Source organism: Sander lucioperca, chromosome 9, assembly GCF_008315115.2.
Source record: "Sander lucioperca isolate FBNREF2018 chromosome 9, SLUC_FBN_1.2, whole genome shotgun sequence".
Taxonomy (NCBI): Eukaryota; Metazoa; Chordata; class Actinopteri; order Perciformes; family Percidae; genus Sander; species Sander lucioperca.
The window spans coordinates 24981920-24998199 of record NC_050181.1 but is presented as its reverse complement, the minus strand read 5'-3'; the positions used below and the strand labels follow the sequence as shown (position 1 = coordinate 24998199).

Below are 16280 nucleotides of genomic sequence, written 5' to 3'. Positions count from 1 at the left end.
TTTTACACTCCAGAACCGCCAAGCCCTGACATGCTTTATTTCAGTGCATTCCAACAAAGGACAACAAGGAGCCCATCTCACAAGTACAGTTGACACCTTTAGATGATTTGGCAAGAACTTTGTTCATAGCATATTGATTCCCTTGATCTAGAACGCTCCATGTTTAAGTGTATCAACTGCTAACTGATGGGGAGTCCCAGGTATTTAACCTCTGAAGGATCGTTCGCAACCTGAGGGTCTTTAAAGTTAAATGTGCCTTGTTAGTTCACCTGGCTGTCATGTGACAAGGTGTGAATGGGTGTGGCATCAACAGCAATAGCATAGTCAAAGAGAGAACTCTCTGTGAGCAGAGTTTGAACCTGTGTGGGGAAACCCCATTGGATTTCAAGGCCAACGCCTTAACCACTCGGCCATCACAGCTTGAAAACAAGGTCTTGTTTTACACTCCAGAACCGCCGAGCCCTGACATACTTTATTTCAGTGCATTCCAACAAAGGACAACAAGGAGCCTATCTCACAAATACAGTTGACACCTTTAGATGATTTGACAAGAACTTTGTTCATAGCATACTGATGCCCTTGATCTGGAAGGACCCATTTTTAAGTGTATCAACTGCTGACTGATGGGGAGTCCAGGTATTTAACCTCTGAAGGATCGTTTGCACCTTGAGGGTCTTTGAGCTTAAAGTGGCTTGTTAGTTCACCTGGCTGTCATGTGACAAGGTGTGAATGGGTGTGGCATCAACAGAAATAACATTGCTTCGGGTAGAATTCGCTGTGAGCAGGGTTTGAACCTGCGCGGGGAAACCCCATTGGATTTCGAGGGCAACGCCTTAACCTTTTGGCCATCACAGCTGCAAAACAAGGTTTTTTTACAGTTCAGAACCCCCGAGAGCACGACAGACTTAACTATAGCGCATACCAACAACAGACAAGAAGAAGCCCATCTCACAAGTACAGTTGACACCATTAGATGATCAGATACAACTTTTGTTCATAGCAAACTGATGGCTTTTGGTCAGTTCTGACTGACTGATTGGGAGTCCCAAGCATTTAACCTCTGAAGGATTGTTCACACCTTGAGTGGCTAAGTGATAAGGTGTGAATGGCTCTTAAATTGCCTGGGTGTGTCCAACTTATTTTCAAAGAAACAAAGATTGACCAGTCAGAAAAACATCCTGTGAGGATTCAACAATGGTAACAGCTGAGTTGAATTGGATCTTTGGTTTAAACATACTGGAACCATGCATTTTGGTAGATTCAATGTCTACAGAAACAATGTCGTTACATTAAGAACTCGCTGTGAGCAGGGTTTGAACCTGCGCGGGGAAACCCCATTGAATTTCAAGTCCAACACCTTAACCACTCGGCCATCACAGCTTGAAACCAAGTTCTTGTTTTATACTCCAGAACCGCCAAGCCCTGACATGCTTTATTTCAGTGCATTCCAACAAAGGACAACAAGGAGCCCATCTCACAAGTACAGTTGACACCTTTAGATGATTTGGCAAGAACTTTGTTCATAGCATATTGATTCCCTTGATCTAGAACGTCCATGTTTAAGTGTATCAACTGCTAACTGATGGGGAGTCCCAGGTATTTAACCTCTGAAGGATCGTTCGCAACTTGAGGGTCTTTAAAGTTAAATGTCCCTTGTTAGTTCACCTTGCTGTCATGTGACAAGGTGTGAATGGGTGTGGCATCAACAGCAATAGCATAGTCAAAGAGAGAATTCTCTGTGAGTAGAGTTTGAACCTGTGTGGGGAAACCCCATTGGATTTCAAGGCCAACGCCTTAACCACTCAGCCATCACAGCTTGAAAACAAGGTCTTGTTTTACACTCCAGAACCACCGAGCCCTGACATGCTTTATTTCAGTGCATTCCAACAAAGGACAACAAGGAGCCCATCTCACAAGTACAGTTGACACCTTTAGATGATTTGGCAAGAACTTTGTTCATAGCATATTGATTCCCTTGATCTAGAACGCTCCATGTTTAAGCGTATCAACTGCTAACTGATGGGGAGTCCCAGGTATTTAACCTCTGAAGGATCGTTCGCAACTTGAGGGTCTTTAAAGTTAAATGTGCCTTGTTAGTTCACCTGGCTGTCATGTGACAAGGTGTGAATGGTCAGTTCTGACTGACTGATTGGGAGTCCCAGGCATTTAACCTCTGAAGGATTGTTCACACCTTGAGCGGCCTTGAGGTTTAATTTGGGTGGTTAGTCCAACTGGCTGTCAAGTGATAAGGTGTGAATGGCTCTTAAATTGCCTGGGTGTGTCCAACTTATTTTCAAAGAAAAAAAGATTGACCAGTCAGAAAATTATCCTGTGAAGATTCAGCAACAGAAACAGCTGAGTTTGATTGGATCTTTGGTGTAAACATACCGGAACCATGCATCGTGGTAGATTCAATGTCTACAGAGCCATTGTCGTTATATTAAGAACTCGCTGAGAGCAGGGTATGAACTTGCATGGGGAAACCCCATTGGATTTCAAGTCCAACGCCTTAACCACTCCTCCATCACAACTTAAAAAGAAAGTCTTGTTTTACACTCCAGAACCGCCGAGCCCTGACATACTTTATTTCAGTGCATTCCAACAAAGGACAACAAGGAGCCCATCTCACAAGTACAGTTGACACCTTTAGATGATCAGATACAACTTTTGTTCATAGCAAACTGATGCCTTTTGGTCAGTTCTGACTGACTGATTGGGAGTCCCAGGCATTTAACCTCTGAAGGATTGTTCACACCTTGAGTGGCTAAGTGATAAGGTGTGAATGGCTCTTAAATTGCCAGGGTGTGTCCAACTTATTTTCAAAGAAACAAAGATTGACCAGTCAGAAAATGATCCTGTGAGGATTCAACAATGGTAACAGCTGAGTTGAATTTGATCTTTGGTTTAAACATACTGGAACCATGCATTTTGGTAGATTCAATGTCTACAGAAACAATGTCGTTACATTAAGAACTCGCTGTGAGCAGGGTTTGAACCTGCGCGGGGAAACCCCATTGGATTTCAAGTCCAACGCCTTAACCACTCGGCCATCACAGCTTGAAACCAAGTTCTTGTTTTATACTCCAGAACCGCCAAGCCCTGACATGCTTTATTTCAGTGCATTCCAACAAAGGACAACAAGGAGCCCATCTCACAAGTACAGTTGACACCTTTAGATGATTTGGCAAGAACTTTGTTCATAGCATATTGATTCCCTTGATCTAGAACGCTCCATGTTTAAGTGTATCAACTGCTAACTGATGGGGAGTCCCAGGTATTTAACCTCTGAAGGATCGTTTGCACCTTGAGGGCCTCTGAGCTTAAAGTGGCTTGTTAGTTCACCTGGCTTTCATGTGACAAGGTGTGATTGGGTGTGGCAACAAAAGAAATAACATTGTTTCGGGTAGAATTCACTGTGAGCAGGGTTTGAACCTGCGCAGGGAACCCCCATTGGATTTCGAGGCCAACGCCTTAACCTTTTGGCCATCACAGCTGCAAAACAAGGTTTTTTTACAGTTCAGAACCCCCGAGAGCACGACAGACTTAACTATAGCGCATACCAACAACAGACAAGAAGAAGCCCATCTCACACGTACAGTTGACACCATTAGATGATCAGATACAACTTTTGTTCATAGCAAACTGATGGCTTTTGGTCAGTTCTGACTGACTGATTGGGAGTCCCAAGCATTTAACCTCTGAAGGATTGTTCACACCTTGAGTGGCTAAGTGATAAGGTGTGAATGGTCAGTTCTGACTGACTGATTGGGAGTCCCAGGCATTTAACCTCTGAAGGATTGTTCACACCTTGAGTGGCTTTAAGGTTTAATTTGGGTGGTTAGTCCAACTGGCTGTCAAGTGATAAGGTGTGAATGGCTCTTAAATTGCCTGGATGTGTCCAACTTATTTTCAAAGAAACAAAGGAGCAAAGATTGAACAGTCAGAAAATTATCCCGTGAGGATTCAGCAACGGAAACAGCTGGGTTTGATTGGATCTTTGGTGTAAAACACTGGAACCATGCATCTTGGTAGATTCAATGTCTACAGAACCAATGTCTTTATCTTAAGAACTCGCTGTGAGCAGGGTTTGAACCTGCGTGGGGAAACCCCATTGGATTTCAAGTCCAACGCCTTAACCACTCGGCCATCACAGCTTGAAACCAAGTTCTTGTTTTACACTCCAGAACCGCCAAGCCCTGACATGCTTTATTTCAGTGCATTCCAACAAAGGACAACAAGGAGCCCATCTCACAAGTACAGTTGACACCTTTAGATGATTTGGCAAGAACTTTGTTCATAGCATATTGATTCCCTTGATCTAGAACGCTCCATGTTTAAGTGTATCAACTGCTAACTGATGGGGAGTCCCAGGTATTTAACCTCTGAAGGATCGTTCGCAACTTGAGGGTCTTTAAAGTTAAATGTGCCTTGTTAGTTCACCTGGCTGTCATGTGACAAGGTGTGAATGGGTGTGGCATCAACAGCAATAGCATAGTCAAAGAGAGAACTCTCTGTGAGCAGAGTTTGAACCTGTGTGGGGAAACCCCATTGGATTTCAAGGCCAACGCCTTAACCACTCGGCCATCACAGCTTGAAAACAAGGTCTTGTTTTACACTCCAGAACCGCCGAGCCCTGACATACTTTATTTCAGTGCATTCCAACAAAGGACAACAAGGAGCCTATCTCACAAATACAGTTGACACCTTTAGATGATTTGACAAGAACTTTGTTCATAGCATACTGATGCCCTTGATCTGGAAGGACCCATTTTTAAGTGTATCAACTGCTGACTGATGGGGAGTCCAGGTATTTAACCTCTGAAGGATCGTTTGCACCTTGAGAGTCTTTGAGCTTAAAGTGGCTTGTTAGTTCACCTGGCTGTCATGTGACAAGGTGTGAATGGGTGTGGCATCAACAGAAATAACATTGCTTCGGGTAGAATTCGCTGTGAGCAGGGTTTGAACCTGCGCGGGGAAACCCCATTGGATTTCGAGTCCAACGCCTTAACCTCTCGGCCATCACAGCTGCAAAACAAAGTTTTTTTTACAGTTCAGAACCCCCAAAGCACGACAGACTTAACTATAGTGCATACTAACAACAGACAAGAAGGAGCCCATCTCACAAGTACAGTTGACACCTTTAGATGATCAGATACAACTTTTGTTCATAGCAAACTGATGCCTTTTGGTCAGTTCTGACTGACTGATTGGGAGTCCCAGGCATTTAACCTCTGAAGGATTGTTCACACCTTGAGTGGCTTTAAGGTTTAATTTGGGTGGTTAGTCCAACTGGCTGTCAAGTGATAAGGTGTGAATGGCTCTTAAATTGCCTGGGTGTGTCCAACTTATTTTCAAAGAAACAAAGATTGACCAGTCAGAAAATTATCCCGTGAGGATTCAGCAACAGAAACAGCTGGGTTTGATTGGATCTTTGGTGTAAGACACTGGAATCATGCATCTTGGTAGATTCAATGTCTACAGAACCAATGTCTTTATCTTAAGAACTCGCTGTGAGCAGGGTTTGAACCTGCGCGGGGAAACCCCATTGGATTTCAAGTCCAACGCCTTAACCACTCGGCCATCACAGCTTGAAACCAAATTCTTGTTTTACACTCCAGAACCGCCAAGCCCTGACATGCTTTATTTCAGTGCATTCCAACAAAGGACAACAAGGAGCCCATCTCACAAGTACAGTTGACACCTTTAGATGATTTGGCAAGAACTTTGTTCATAGCATATTGATTCCCTTGATCTAGAACGCTCCATGTTTAAGCGTATCAACTGCTAACTGATGGGGAGTCCCAGGTATTTAACCTCTGAAGGATCGTTCGCAACTTGAGGGTCTTTAAAGTTAAATGTGCCTTGTTAGTTCACCTGGCTGTCATGTGACAAGGTGTGAATGGTCAGTTCTGACTGACTGATTGGGAGTCCCAGGCATTTAACCTCTGAAGGATTGTTCACACCTTGAGCGGCCTTGAGGTTTAATTTGGGTGGTTAGTCCAACTGGCTGTCAAGTGATAAGGTGTGAATGGCTCTTAAATTGCCTGGGTGTGTCCAACTTATTTTCAAAGAAAAAAAGATTGACCAGTCAGAAAATTATCCTGTGAAGATTCAGCAACAGAAACAGCTGAGTTTGATTGGATCTTTGGTGTAAACATACCGGAACCATGCATCGTGGTAGATTCAATGTCTACAGAGCCATTGTCGTTATATTAAGAACTCGCTGAGAGCAGGGTATGAACTTGCATGGGGAAACCCCATTGGATTTCAAGTCCAACGCCTTAACCACTCCTCCATCACAACTTAAAAAGAAAGTCTTGTTTTACACTCCAGAACCGCCGAGCCCTGACATACTTTATTTCAGTGCATTCCAACAAAGGACAACAAGGAGCCCATCTCACAAGTACAGTTGACACCTTTAGATGATCAGATACAACTTTTGTTCATAGCAAACTGATGCCTTTTGGTCAGTTCTGACTGACTGATTGGGAGTCCCAGGCATTTAACCTCTGAAGGATTGTTCACACCTTGAGTGGCTAAGTGATAAGGTGTGAATGGCTCTTAAATTGCCTGGGTGTGTCCAACTTATTTTCAAAGAAACAAAGATTGACCAGTCAGAAAATGATCCTGTGAGGATTCAACAATGGAAACAGCTGAGTTGAATTGGATCTTTGGTTTAAACATACTGGAACCATGCATTTTGGTAGATTCAATGTCTACAGAAACAATGTCATTACATTAAGAACTCGCTGTGAGCAGGGTTTGAACCTGCGCGGGGAAACCCCATTGGATTTCAAGTCCAACGCCTTAACCACTCGGCCATCACAGCTTGAAACCAAGTTCTTGTTTTATACTCCAGAACCGCCAAGCCCTGACATACTTTATTTCAGTGCATTCCAACAAAGGACAACAAGGAGCCCATCTCACAAGTACAGTTGACACCTTTAGATGATTTGGCAAGAACTTTGTTCATAGCATATTGATTCCCTTGATCTAGAACGCTCCATGTTTAAGTGTATCAACTGCTAACTGATGGGGAGTCCCAGGTATTTAACCTCTGAAGGATCGTTCGCAACTTGAGGGTCTTTAAAGTTAAATGTGCCTTGTTAGTTCACCTGGCTGTCATGTGACAAGGTGTGAATGGGTGTGGAATCAACAGCAATAGCATAGTCAAAGAGAGAATTCTCTGTGAGCAGAGTTTGAACCTGTGTGGGGAAACCCCATTGGATTTCAAGGCCAACGCCTTAACCACTCAGCCATCACAGCTTGAAAACAAGGTCTTGTTTTACACTCCAGAACCACCGAGCCCTGACATACTTTATTTCAGTGCATTCCAACAAAGGACAACAAGGAGCCCATCTCACAAATACAGTTGACACCTTTAGATGATTTGACAAGAACTTTGTTCATAGCATACTGATGCCCTTGATCTGGAAGGACCCATTTTTAAGTGTATCAACTGCTGACTGATGGGGAGTCCAGGTATTTAACCTCTGAAGGATCGTTTGCACCTTGAGGGCCTTTGAGCTTAAAGTGGCTTGTTAGTTCACCTGGCTTTCATGTGACAAGGTGTGATTGGGTGTGGCAACAAAAGAAATAACATTGTTTCGGGTAGAATTCACTGTGAGCAGGGTTTGAACCTGCGCAGGGAACCCCCATTGGATTTCGAGGCCAACGCCTTAACCTTTTGGCCATCACAGCTGCAAAACAAGGTTTTTTTACAGTTCAGAACCCCCGAGAGCACGACAGACTTAACTATAGCGCATACCAACAACAGACAAGAAGAAGCCCATCTCACAAGTACAGTTGACACCATTAGATGATCAGATACAACTTTTGTTCATAGCAAACTGATGGCTTTTGGTCAGTTCTGACTGACTGATTGGGAGTCCCAGGCATTTAACCTCTGAAGGATTGTTCACACCTTGAGTGGCTTTAAGGTTTAATTTGGGTGGTTAGTCCAACTGGCTGTCAAGTGATAAGGTGTGAATGGCTCTTAAATTGCCTGGGTGTGTCCAACTTATTTTCAAAGAAACAAAGATTGACCAGTCAGAAAATTATCCCGTGAGGATTCAGCAACAGAAACAGCTGGGTTTGATTGGATCTTTGGTGTAAGACACTGGAATCATGCATCTTGGTAGATTCAATGTCTACAGAACCAATGTCTTTATCTTAAGAACTCGCTGTGAGCAGGGTTTGAACCTGCGCGGGGAAACCCCATTGGATTTCAAGTCCAACGCCTTAACCACTCGGCCATCACAGCTTGAAACCAAATTCTTGTTTTACACTCCAGAACCGCCAAGCCCTGACATGCTTTATTTCAGTGCATTCCAACAAAGGACAACAAGGAGCCCATCTCACAAGTACAGTTGACACCTTTAGATGATTTGGCAAGAACTTTGTTCATAGCATATTGATTCCCTTGATCTAGAACGCTCCATGTTTAAGTGTATCAACTGCTAACTGATGGGGAGTCCCAGGTATTTAACCTCTGAAGGATCGTTCGCAACTTGAGGGTCTTTAAAGTTAAATGTGCCTTGTTAGTTCACCTGGCTGTCATGTGACAAGGTGTGAATGGGTGTGGAATCAACAGCAATAGCATAGTCAAAGAGAGAATTCTCTGTGAGCAGAGTTTGAACCTGTGTGGGGAAACCCCATTGGATTTCAAGGCCAACGCCTTAACCACTCAGCCATCACAGCTTGAAAACAAGGTCTTGTTTTACACTCCAGAACCACCGAGCCCTGACATACTTTATTTCAGTGCATTCCAACAAAGGACAACAAGGAGCCCATCTCACAAATACAGTTGACACCTTTAGATGATTTGACAAGAACTTTGTTCATAGCATACTGATGCCCTTGATCTGGAAGGACCCATTTTTAAGTGTATCAACTGCTGACTGATGGGGAGTCCAGGTATTTAACCTCTGAAGGATCGTTTGCACCTTGAGGGCCTTTGAGCTTAAAGTGGCTTGTTAGTTCACCTGGCTTTCATGTGACAAGGTGTGATTGGGTGTGGCAACAAAAGAAATAACATTGTTTCGGGTAGAATTCACTGTGAGCAGGGTTTGAACCTGCGCAGGGAACCCCCATTGGATTTCGAGGCCAACGCCTTAACCTTTTGGCCATCACAGCTGCAAAACAAGGTTTTTTTACAGTTCAGAACCCCCGAGAGCACGACAGACTTAACTATAGCGCATACCAACAACAGACAAGAAGAAGCCCATCTCACAAGTACAGTTGACACCATTAGATGATCAGATACAACTTTTGTTCATAGCAAACTGATGGCTTTTGGTCAGTTCTGACTGACTGATTGGGAGTCCCAGGCATTTAACCTCTGAAGGATTGTTCACACCTTGAGTGGCTTTAAGGTTTAATTTGGGTGGTTAGTCCAACTGGCTGTCAAGTGATAAGGTGTGAATGGCTCTTAAATTGCCTGGGTGTGTCCAACTTATTTTCAAAGAAACAAAGATTGACCAGTCAGAAAATTATCCCGTGAGGATTCAGCAACAGAAACAGCTGGGTTTGATTGGATCTTTGGTGTAAGACACTGGAATCATGCATCTTGGTAGATTCAATGTCTACAGAACCAATGTCTTTATCTTAAGAACTCGCTGTGAGCAGGGTTTGAACCTGCGCGGGGAAACCCCATTGGATTTCAAGTCCAACGCCTTAACCACTCGGCCATCACAGCTTGAAACCAAATTCTTGTTTTACACTCCAGAACCGCCAAGCCCTGACATGCTTTATTTCAGTGCATTCCAACAAAGGACAACAAGGAGCCCATCTCACAAGTACAGTTGACACCTTTAGATGATTTGGCAAGAACTTTGTTCATAGCATATTGATTCCCTTGATCTAGAACGCTCCATGTTTAAGCGTATCAACTGCTAACTGATGGGGAGTCCCAGGTATTTAACCTCTGAAGGATCGTTCGCAACTTGAGGGTCTTTAAAGTTAAATGTGCCTTGTTAGTTCACCTGGCTGTCATGTGACAAGGTGTGAATGGTCAGTTCTGACTGACTGATTGGGAGTCCCAGGCATTTAACCTCTGAAGGATTGTTCACACCTTGAGCGGCCTTGAGGTTTAATTTGGGTGGTTAGTCCAACTGGCTGTCAAGTGATAAGGTGTGAATGGCTCTTAAATTGCCTGGGTGTGTCCAACTTATTTTCAAAGAAAAAAAGATTGACCAGTCAGAAAATTATCCTGTGAAGATTCAGCAACAGAAACAGCTGAGTTTGATTGGATCTTTGGTGTAAACATACCGGAACCATGCATCGTGGTAGATTCAATGTCTACAGAGCCATTGTCGTTATATTAAGAACTCGCTGAGAGCAGGGTATGAACTTGCATGGGGAAACCCCATTGGATTTCAAGTCCAACGCCTTAACCACTCCTCCATCACAACTTAAAAGAAAGTCTTGTTTTACACTCCAGAACCGCCGAGCCCTGACATACTTTATTTCAGTGCATTCCAACAAAGGACAACAAGGAGCCCATCTCACAAGTACAGTTGACACCTTTAGATGATCAGATACAACTTTTGTTCATAGCAAACTGATGCCTTTTGGTCAGTTCTGACTGACTGATTGGGAGTCCCAGGCATTTAACCTCTGAAGGATTGTTCACACCTTGAGTGGCTAAGTGATAAGGTGTGAATGGCTCTTAAATTGCCTGGGTGTGTCCAACTTATTTTCAAAGAAACAAAGATTGACCAGTCAGAAAATGATCCTGTGAGGATTCAACAATGGAAACAGCTGAGTTGAATTGGATCTTTGGTTTAAACATACTGGAACCATGCATTTTGGTAGATTCAATGTCTACAGAAACAATGTCATTACATTAAGAACTCGCTGTGAGCAGGGTTTGAACCTGCGCGGGGAAACCCCATTGGATTTCAAGTCCAACGCCTTAACCACTCGGCCATCACAGCTTGAAACCAAGTTCTTGTTTTATACTCCAGAACCGCCAAGCCCTGACATACTTTATTTCAGTGCATTCCAACAAAGGACAACAAGGAGCCCATCTCACAAGTACAGTTGACACCTTTAGATGATTTGGCAAGAACTTTGTTCATAGCATATTGATTCCCTTGATCTAGAACGCTCCATGTTTAAGTGTATCAACTGCTAACTGATGGGGAGTCCCAGGTATTTAACCTCTGAAGGATCGTTCGCAACTTGAGGGTCTTTAAAGTTAAATGTGCCTTGTTAGTTCACCTGGCTGTCATGTGACAAGGTGTGAATGGGTGTGGAATCAACAGCAATAGCATAGTCAAAGAGAGAATTCTCTGTGAGCAGAGTTTGAACCTGTGTGGGGAAACCCCATTGGATTTCAAGGCCAACGCCTTAACCACTCAGCCATCACAGCTTGAAAACAAGGTCTTGTTTTACACTCCAGAACCACCGAGCCCTGACATACTTTATTTCAGTGCATTCCAACAAAGGACAACAAGGAGCCCATCTCACAAATACAGTTGACACCTTTAGATGATTTGACAAGAACTTTGTTCATAGCATACTGATGCCCTTGATCTGGAAGGACCCATTTTTAAGTGTATCAACTGCTGACTGATGGGGAGTCCAGGTATTTAACCTCTGAAGGATCGTTTGCACCTTGAGGGCCTTTGAGCTTAAAGTGGCTTGTTAGTTCACCTGGCTTTCATGTGACAAGGTGTGATTGGGTGTGGCAACAAAAGAAATAACATTGTTTCGGGTAGAATTCACTGTGAGCAGGGTTTGAACCTGCGCAGGGAACCCCCATTGGATTTCGAGGCCAACGCCTTAACCTTTTGGCCATCACAGCTGCAAAACAAGGTTTTTTTACAGTTCAGAACCCCCGAGAGCACGACAGACTTAACTATAGCGCATACCAACAACAGACAAGAAGAAGCCCATCTCACAAGTACAGTTGACACCATTAGATGATCAGATACAACTTTTGTTCATAGCAAACTGATGGCTTTTGGTCAGTTCTGACTGACTGATTGGGAGTCCCAGCATTTAACCTCTGAAGGATTGTTCACACCTTGAGTGGCTAAGTGATAAGGTGTGAATGGTCAGTTCTGACTGACTGATTGGGAGTCCCAGGCATTTAACCTCTGAAGGATTGTTCACACCTTGAGTGGCTTTAAGGTTTAATTTGGGTGGTTAGTCCAACTGGCTGTCAAGTGATAAGGTGTGAATGGCTCTTAAATTGCCTGGATGTGTCCAACTTATTTTCAAAGAAACAAAGGAGCAAAGATTGAACAGTCAGAAAATTATCCCGTGAGGATTCAGCAACGGAAACAGCTGGGTTTGATTGGATCTTTGGTGTAAAACACTGGAACCATGCATCTTGGTAGATTCAATGTCTACAGAACCAATGTCTTTATCTTAAGAACTCGCTGTGAGCAGGGTTTGAACCTGCGTGGGGAAACCCCATTGGATTTCAAGTCCAACGCCTTAACCACTCAGCCATCACAGCTTGAAACCAAGTTCTTGTTTTACACTCCAGAACCGCCAAGCCCTGACATGCTTTATTTCAGTGCATTCCAACAAAGGACAACAAGGAGCCCATCTCACAAGTACAGTTGACACCTTTAGATGATTTGGCAAGAACTTTGTTCATAGCATATTGATTCCCTTGATCTAGAACGCTCCATGTTTAAGTGTATCAACTGCTAACTGATGGGGAGTCCCAGGTATTTAACCTCTGAAGGATCGTTCGCAACTTGAGGGTCTTTAAAGTTAAATGTGCCTTGTTAGTTCACCTGGCTGTCATGTGACAAGGTGTGAATGGGTGTGGCATCAACAGCAATAGCATAGTCAAAGAGAGAACTCTCTGTGAGCAGAGTTTGAACCTGTGTGGGGAAACCCCATTGGATTTCAAGGCCAACGCCTTAACCACTCGGCCATCACAGCTTGAAAACAAGGTCTTGTTTTACACTCCAGAACCGCCGAGCCCTGACATACTTTATTTCAGTGCATTCCAACAAAGGACAACAAGGAGCCTATCTCACAAATACAGTTGACACCTTTAGATGATTTGACAAGAACTTTGTTCATAGCATACTGATGCCCTTGATCTGGAAGGACCCATTTTTAAGTGTATCAACTGCTGACTGATGGGGAGTCCAGGTATTTAACCTCTGAAGGATCGTTTGCACCTTGAGAGTCTTTGAGCTTAAAGTGGCTTGTTAGTTCACCTGGCTGTCATGTGACAAGGTGTGAATGGGTGTGGCATCAACAGAAATAACATTGCTTCGGGTAGAATTCGCTGTGAGCAGGGTTTGAACCTGCGCGGGGAAACCCCATTGGATTTCGAGTCCAACGCCTTAACCTCTCGGCCATCACAGCTGCAAAACAAGGTTTTTTTTTACAGTTCAGAACCCCCAAAGCACGACAGACTTAACTATAGTGCATACTAACAACAGACAAGAAGGAGCCCATCTCACAAGTACAGTTGACACCTTTAGATGATCAGATACAACTTTTGTTCATAGCAAACTGATGCCTTTTGGTCAGTTCTGACTGACTGATTGGGAGTCCCAGGCATTTAACCTCTGAAGGATTGTTCACACCTTGAGTGGCTTTAAGGTTTAATTTGGGTGGTTAGTCCAACTGGCTGTCAAGTGATAAGGTGTGAATGGCTCTTAAATTGCCTGGGTGTGTCCAACTTATTTTCAAAGAAACAAAGGAGCAAAGATTGACCAGTCAGAAAATTATCCTGTGAGGATTCAGCAACGGAAACAGCTGGGTTTGATTGGATCTTTGGTGTAAAACACTGGAACCATGCATCTTGGTAGATTCAATGTCTACAGAACCAATGTCTTTATCTTAAGAACTCGCTGTGAGCAGGGTTTGAACCTGCGCGGGGAAACCCCATTGGATTTCAAGTCCAACGCCTTAACCACTCTGCCATCACAGCTTGAAACCAAGTTCTTGTTTTACACTCCAGAACCGCCAAGCCCTGACATGCTTTATTTCAGTGCATTCCAACAAAGGACAACAAGGAGCCCATCTCACAAGTACAGTTGACACCTTTAGATGATTTGGCAAGAACTTTGTTCATAGCATATTGATTCCCTTGATCTAGAACACTCCATGTTTAAGCGTATCAACTGCTAACTGATGGGGTGTCCCAGGTATTTAACCTCTGAAGGATCGTTCGCAACTTGAGGGTCTTTAAAGTTAAATGTGACTTGTTAGTTCACCTGGCTGTCATGTGACAAGGTGTGAATGGGTGTGGCATCAACAGCAATAGCATAGTCAAAGAGAGAATTCTCTGTGAGCAGAGTTTGAACCTGTGTGGGGAAACCCCATTGGATTTCAAGGCCAACGCCTTAACCACTCGGCCATCACAGCTTGAAAACAAGGTCTTGTTTTACACTCCAGAACCGCCGAGCCCTGACATACTTTATTTCAGTGCATTCCAACAAAGGACAACAAGGAGCCTATCTCACAAATACAGTTGACACCTTTAGATGATTTGACAAGAACTTTGTTCATAGCATACTGATGCCCTTGATCTGGAAGGACCCATTTTTAAGTGTATCAACTGCTGACTGATGGGGAGTCCAGGTATTTAACCTCTGAAGGATCGTTTGCACCTTGAGAGTCTTTGAGCTTAAAGTGGCTTGTCAGTTCACCTGGCTGTCATGTGACAAGGTGTGAATGGGTGTGGCATCAACAGAAATAACATTGCTTCGGGTAGAATTCGCTGTGAGCAGGGTTTGAACCTGCGCGGGGAAACCCCATTGGATTTCGAGTCCAACGCCTTAACCTCTCGGCCATCACAGCTGCAAAACAAGGTTTTTTTTACAGTTCAGAACCCCCAAAGCACGACAGACTTAACTATAGTGCATACTAACAACAGACAAGAAGGAGCCCATCTCACAAGTACAGTTGACACCTTTAGATGATCAGATACAACTTTTGTTCATAGCAAACTGATGCCTTTTGGTCAGTTCTGACTGACTGATTGGGAGTACCAGGCATTTAACCTCTGAAGGATTGTTCACACCTTGAGTGGCTTTAAGGTTTAATTTGGGTGGTTAGTCCAACTGGCTGTCAAGTGATAAGGTGTGAATGGCTCTTAAATTGCCTGGGTGTGTCCAACTTATTTTCAAAGAAACAAAGGAGCAAAGATTGACCAGTCAGAAAATTATCCTGTGAGGATTCAGCAACGGAAACAGCTGGGTTTGATTGGATCTTTGGTGTAAAACACTGGAACCATGCATCTTGGTAGATTCAATGTCTACAGAACCAATGTCTTTATCTTAAGAACTCGCTGTGAGCAGGGTTTGAACCTGCGCGGGGAAACCCCATTGGATTTCAAGTCCAACGCCTTAACCACTCGGCCATCACAGCTTGAAACCAAGTTCTTGTTTTACACTCCAGAACCGCCAAGCCCTGACATGCTTTATTTCAGTGCATTCCAACAAAGGACAACAAGGAGCCCATCTCACAAGTACAGTTGACACCTTTAGATGATTTGGCAAGAACTTTGTTCATAGCATATTGATTCCCTTGATCTAGAACACTCCATGTTTAAGCGTATCAACTGCTAACTGATGGGGTGTCCCAGGTATTTAACCTCTGAAGGATCGTTCGCAACTTGAGGGTCTTTAAAGTTAAATGTGCCTTGTTAGTTCACCTGGCTGTCATGTGACAAGGTGTGAATGGGTGTGGCATCAACAGCAATAGCATAGTCAAAGAGAGAATTCTCTGTGAGCAGAGTTTGAACCTGTGTGGGGAAACCCCATTGGATTTCAAGGCCAACGCCTTAACCACTCGGCCATCACAGCTTGAAAACAAGGTCTTGTTTTACACTCCAGAACCGCCGAGCCCTGACATACTTTATTTCAGTGCATTCCAACAAAGGACAACAAGGAGCCCATCTCAGAAGTACAGTTGACACCTTTAGATGATTTGGCAAGAACTTTGTTCATAGCATACTGATGCCCTTGATCTGGAAGGACCCACCTTGCTGTCATGTGACAAAGTGTCAATGGGTGTGGCATCAACAGCAGTAACATAGTCAAGGATAGAACTCGCTGTGAGCAGGGTTTGAACCTGCGTGGGGAAACCCCATTGGATTTCAAGTCCAACACCTTAACCACTCTAAAGGACTGTTCACACCTTGAGCAGCTTTGAGGTTTAATTTGGGTGGTTAGTCCAACTGGCTGTCAAGTGATAAGGTGTGAATGGCTCTTAAATTGCCTGGGTGTGTCAACTTATTTTCAAAGAAACCAACGAGTAAAGATTAACCAGTCAGAAAATGATCCTGTGAGGGT

The 16280-nt window shown here is 43.7% G+C and overlaps 1 protein-coding gene and 27 non-coding genes across 28 annotated transcripts in view; 1 reads left to right on the top strand and 27 right to left on the bottom strand.

Moving 5' to 3' along the window:
* The window catches only part of LOC116043951 (double-stranded RNA-specific editase B2), a 64778-nt gene that overhangs the window by 24292 nt on the left and 24206 nt on the right, over positions 1-16280 (top strand). The window lies entirely within an intron of this gene.
* On the bottom strand, positions 339-420 carry trnas-uga. Its single transcript has one exon. It is a non-coding gene; the product is annotated as a tRNA-Ser (tRNA).
* On the bottom strand, positions 774-855 carry trnas-cga. The gene has a single exon. It is a non-coding gene; the product is annotated as a tRNA-Ser (tRNA).
* On the bottom strand, positions 1299-1380 carry trnas-uga. Its single transcript has one exon. It is a non-coding gene; the product is annotated as a tRNA-Ser (tRNA).
* trnas-uga lies at positions 2976-3057 on the bottom strand. Its single transcript has one exon. It is a non-coding gene; the product is annotated as a tRNA-Ser (tRNA).
* On the bottom strand, positions 3412-3493 carry trnas-cga. The gene has a single exon. It is a non-coding gene; the product is annotated as a tRNA-Ser (tRNA).
* trnas-uga lies at positions 4073-4154 on the bottom strand. The gene has a single exon. It is a non-coding gene; the product is annotated as a tRNA-Ser (tRNA).
* trnas-uga lies at positions 4510-4591 on the bottom strand. The gene has a single exon. It is a non-coding gene; the product is annotated as a tRNA-Ser (tRNA).
* Positions 4945-5026, bottom strand: trnas-cga. Its single transcript has one exon. It is a non-coding gene; the product is annotated as a tRNA-Ser (tRNA).
* Positions 5507-5588, bottom strand: trnas-uga. The gene has a single exon. It is a non-coding gene; the product is annotated as a tRNA-Ser (tRNA).
* trnas-uga lies at positions 6748-6829 on the bottom strand. The gene has a single exon. It is a non-coding gene; the product is annotated as a tRNA-Ser (tRNA).
* trnas-uga lies at positions 7185-7266 on the bottom strand. Its single transcript has one exon. It is a non-coding gene; the product is annotated as a tRNA-Ser (tRNA).
* On the bottom strand, positions 7620-7701 carry trnas-cga. Its single transcript has one exon. It is a non-coding gene; the product is annotated as a tRNA-Ser (tRNA).
* On the bottom strand, positions 8182-8263 carry trnas-uga. The gene has a single exon. It is a non-coding gene; the product is annotated as a tRNA-Ser (tRNA).
* On the bottom strand, positions 8619-8700 carry trnas-uga. Its single transcript has one exon. It is a non-coding gene; the product is annotated as a tRNA-Ser (tRNA).
* Positions 9054-9135, bottom strand: trnas-cga. The gene has a single exon. It is a non-coding gene; the product is annotated as a tRNA-Ser (tRNA).
* trnas-uga lies at positions 9616-9697 on the bottom strand. Its single transcript has one exon. It is a non-coding gene; the product is annotated as a tRNA-Ser (tRNA).
* trnas-uga lies at positions 10856-10937 on the bottom strand. Its single transcript has one exon. It is a non-coding gene; the product is annotated as a tRNA-Ser (tRNA).
* trnas-uga lies at positions 11293-11374 on the bottom strand. The gene has a single exon. It is a non-coding gene; the product is annotated as a tRNA-Ser (tRNA).
* On the bottom strand, positions 11728-11809 carry trnas-cga. The gene has a single exon. It is a non-coding gene; the product is annotated as a tRNA-Ser (tRNA).
* On the bottom strand, positions 12388-12469 carry trnas-uga. Its single transcript has one exon. It is a non-coding gene; the product is annotated as a tRNA-Ser (tRNA).
* Positions 12825-12906, bottom strand: trnas-uga. The gene has a single exon. It is a non-coding gene; the product is annotated as a tRNA-Ser (tRNA).
* trnas-uga lies at positions 13260-13341 on the bottom strand. The gene has a single exon. It is a non-coding gene; the product is annotated as a tRNA-Ser (tRNA).
* On the bottom strand, positions 13831-13912 carry trnas-uga. Its single transcript has one exon. It is a non-coding gene; the product is annotated as a tRNA-Ser (tRNA).
* On the bottom strand, positions 14268-14349 carry trnas-uga. Its single transcript has one exon. It is a non-coding gene; the product is annotated as a tRNA-Ser (tRNA).
* On the bottom strand, positions 14703-14784 carry trnas-cga. Its single transcript has one exon. It is a non-coding gene; the product is annotated as a tRNA-Ser (tRNA).
* On the bottom strand, positions 15273-15354 carry trnas-uga. Its single transcript has one exon. It is a non-coding gene; the product is annotated as a tRNA-Ser (tRNA).
* trnas-uga lies at positions 15710-15791 on the bottom strand. The gene has a single exon. It is a non-coding gene; the product is annotated as a tRNA-Ser (tRNA).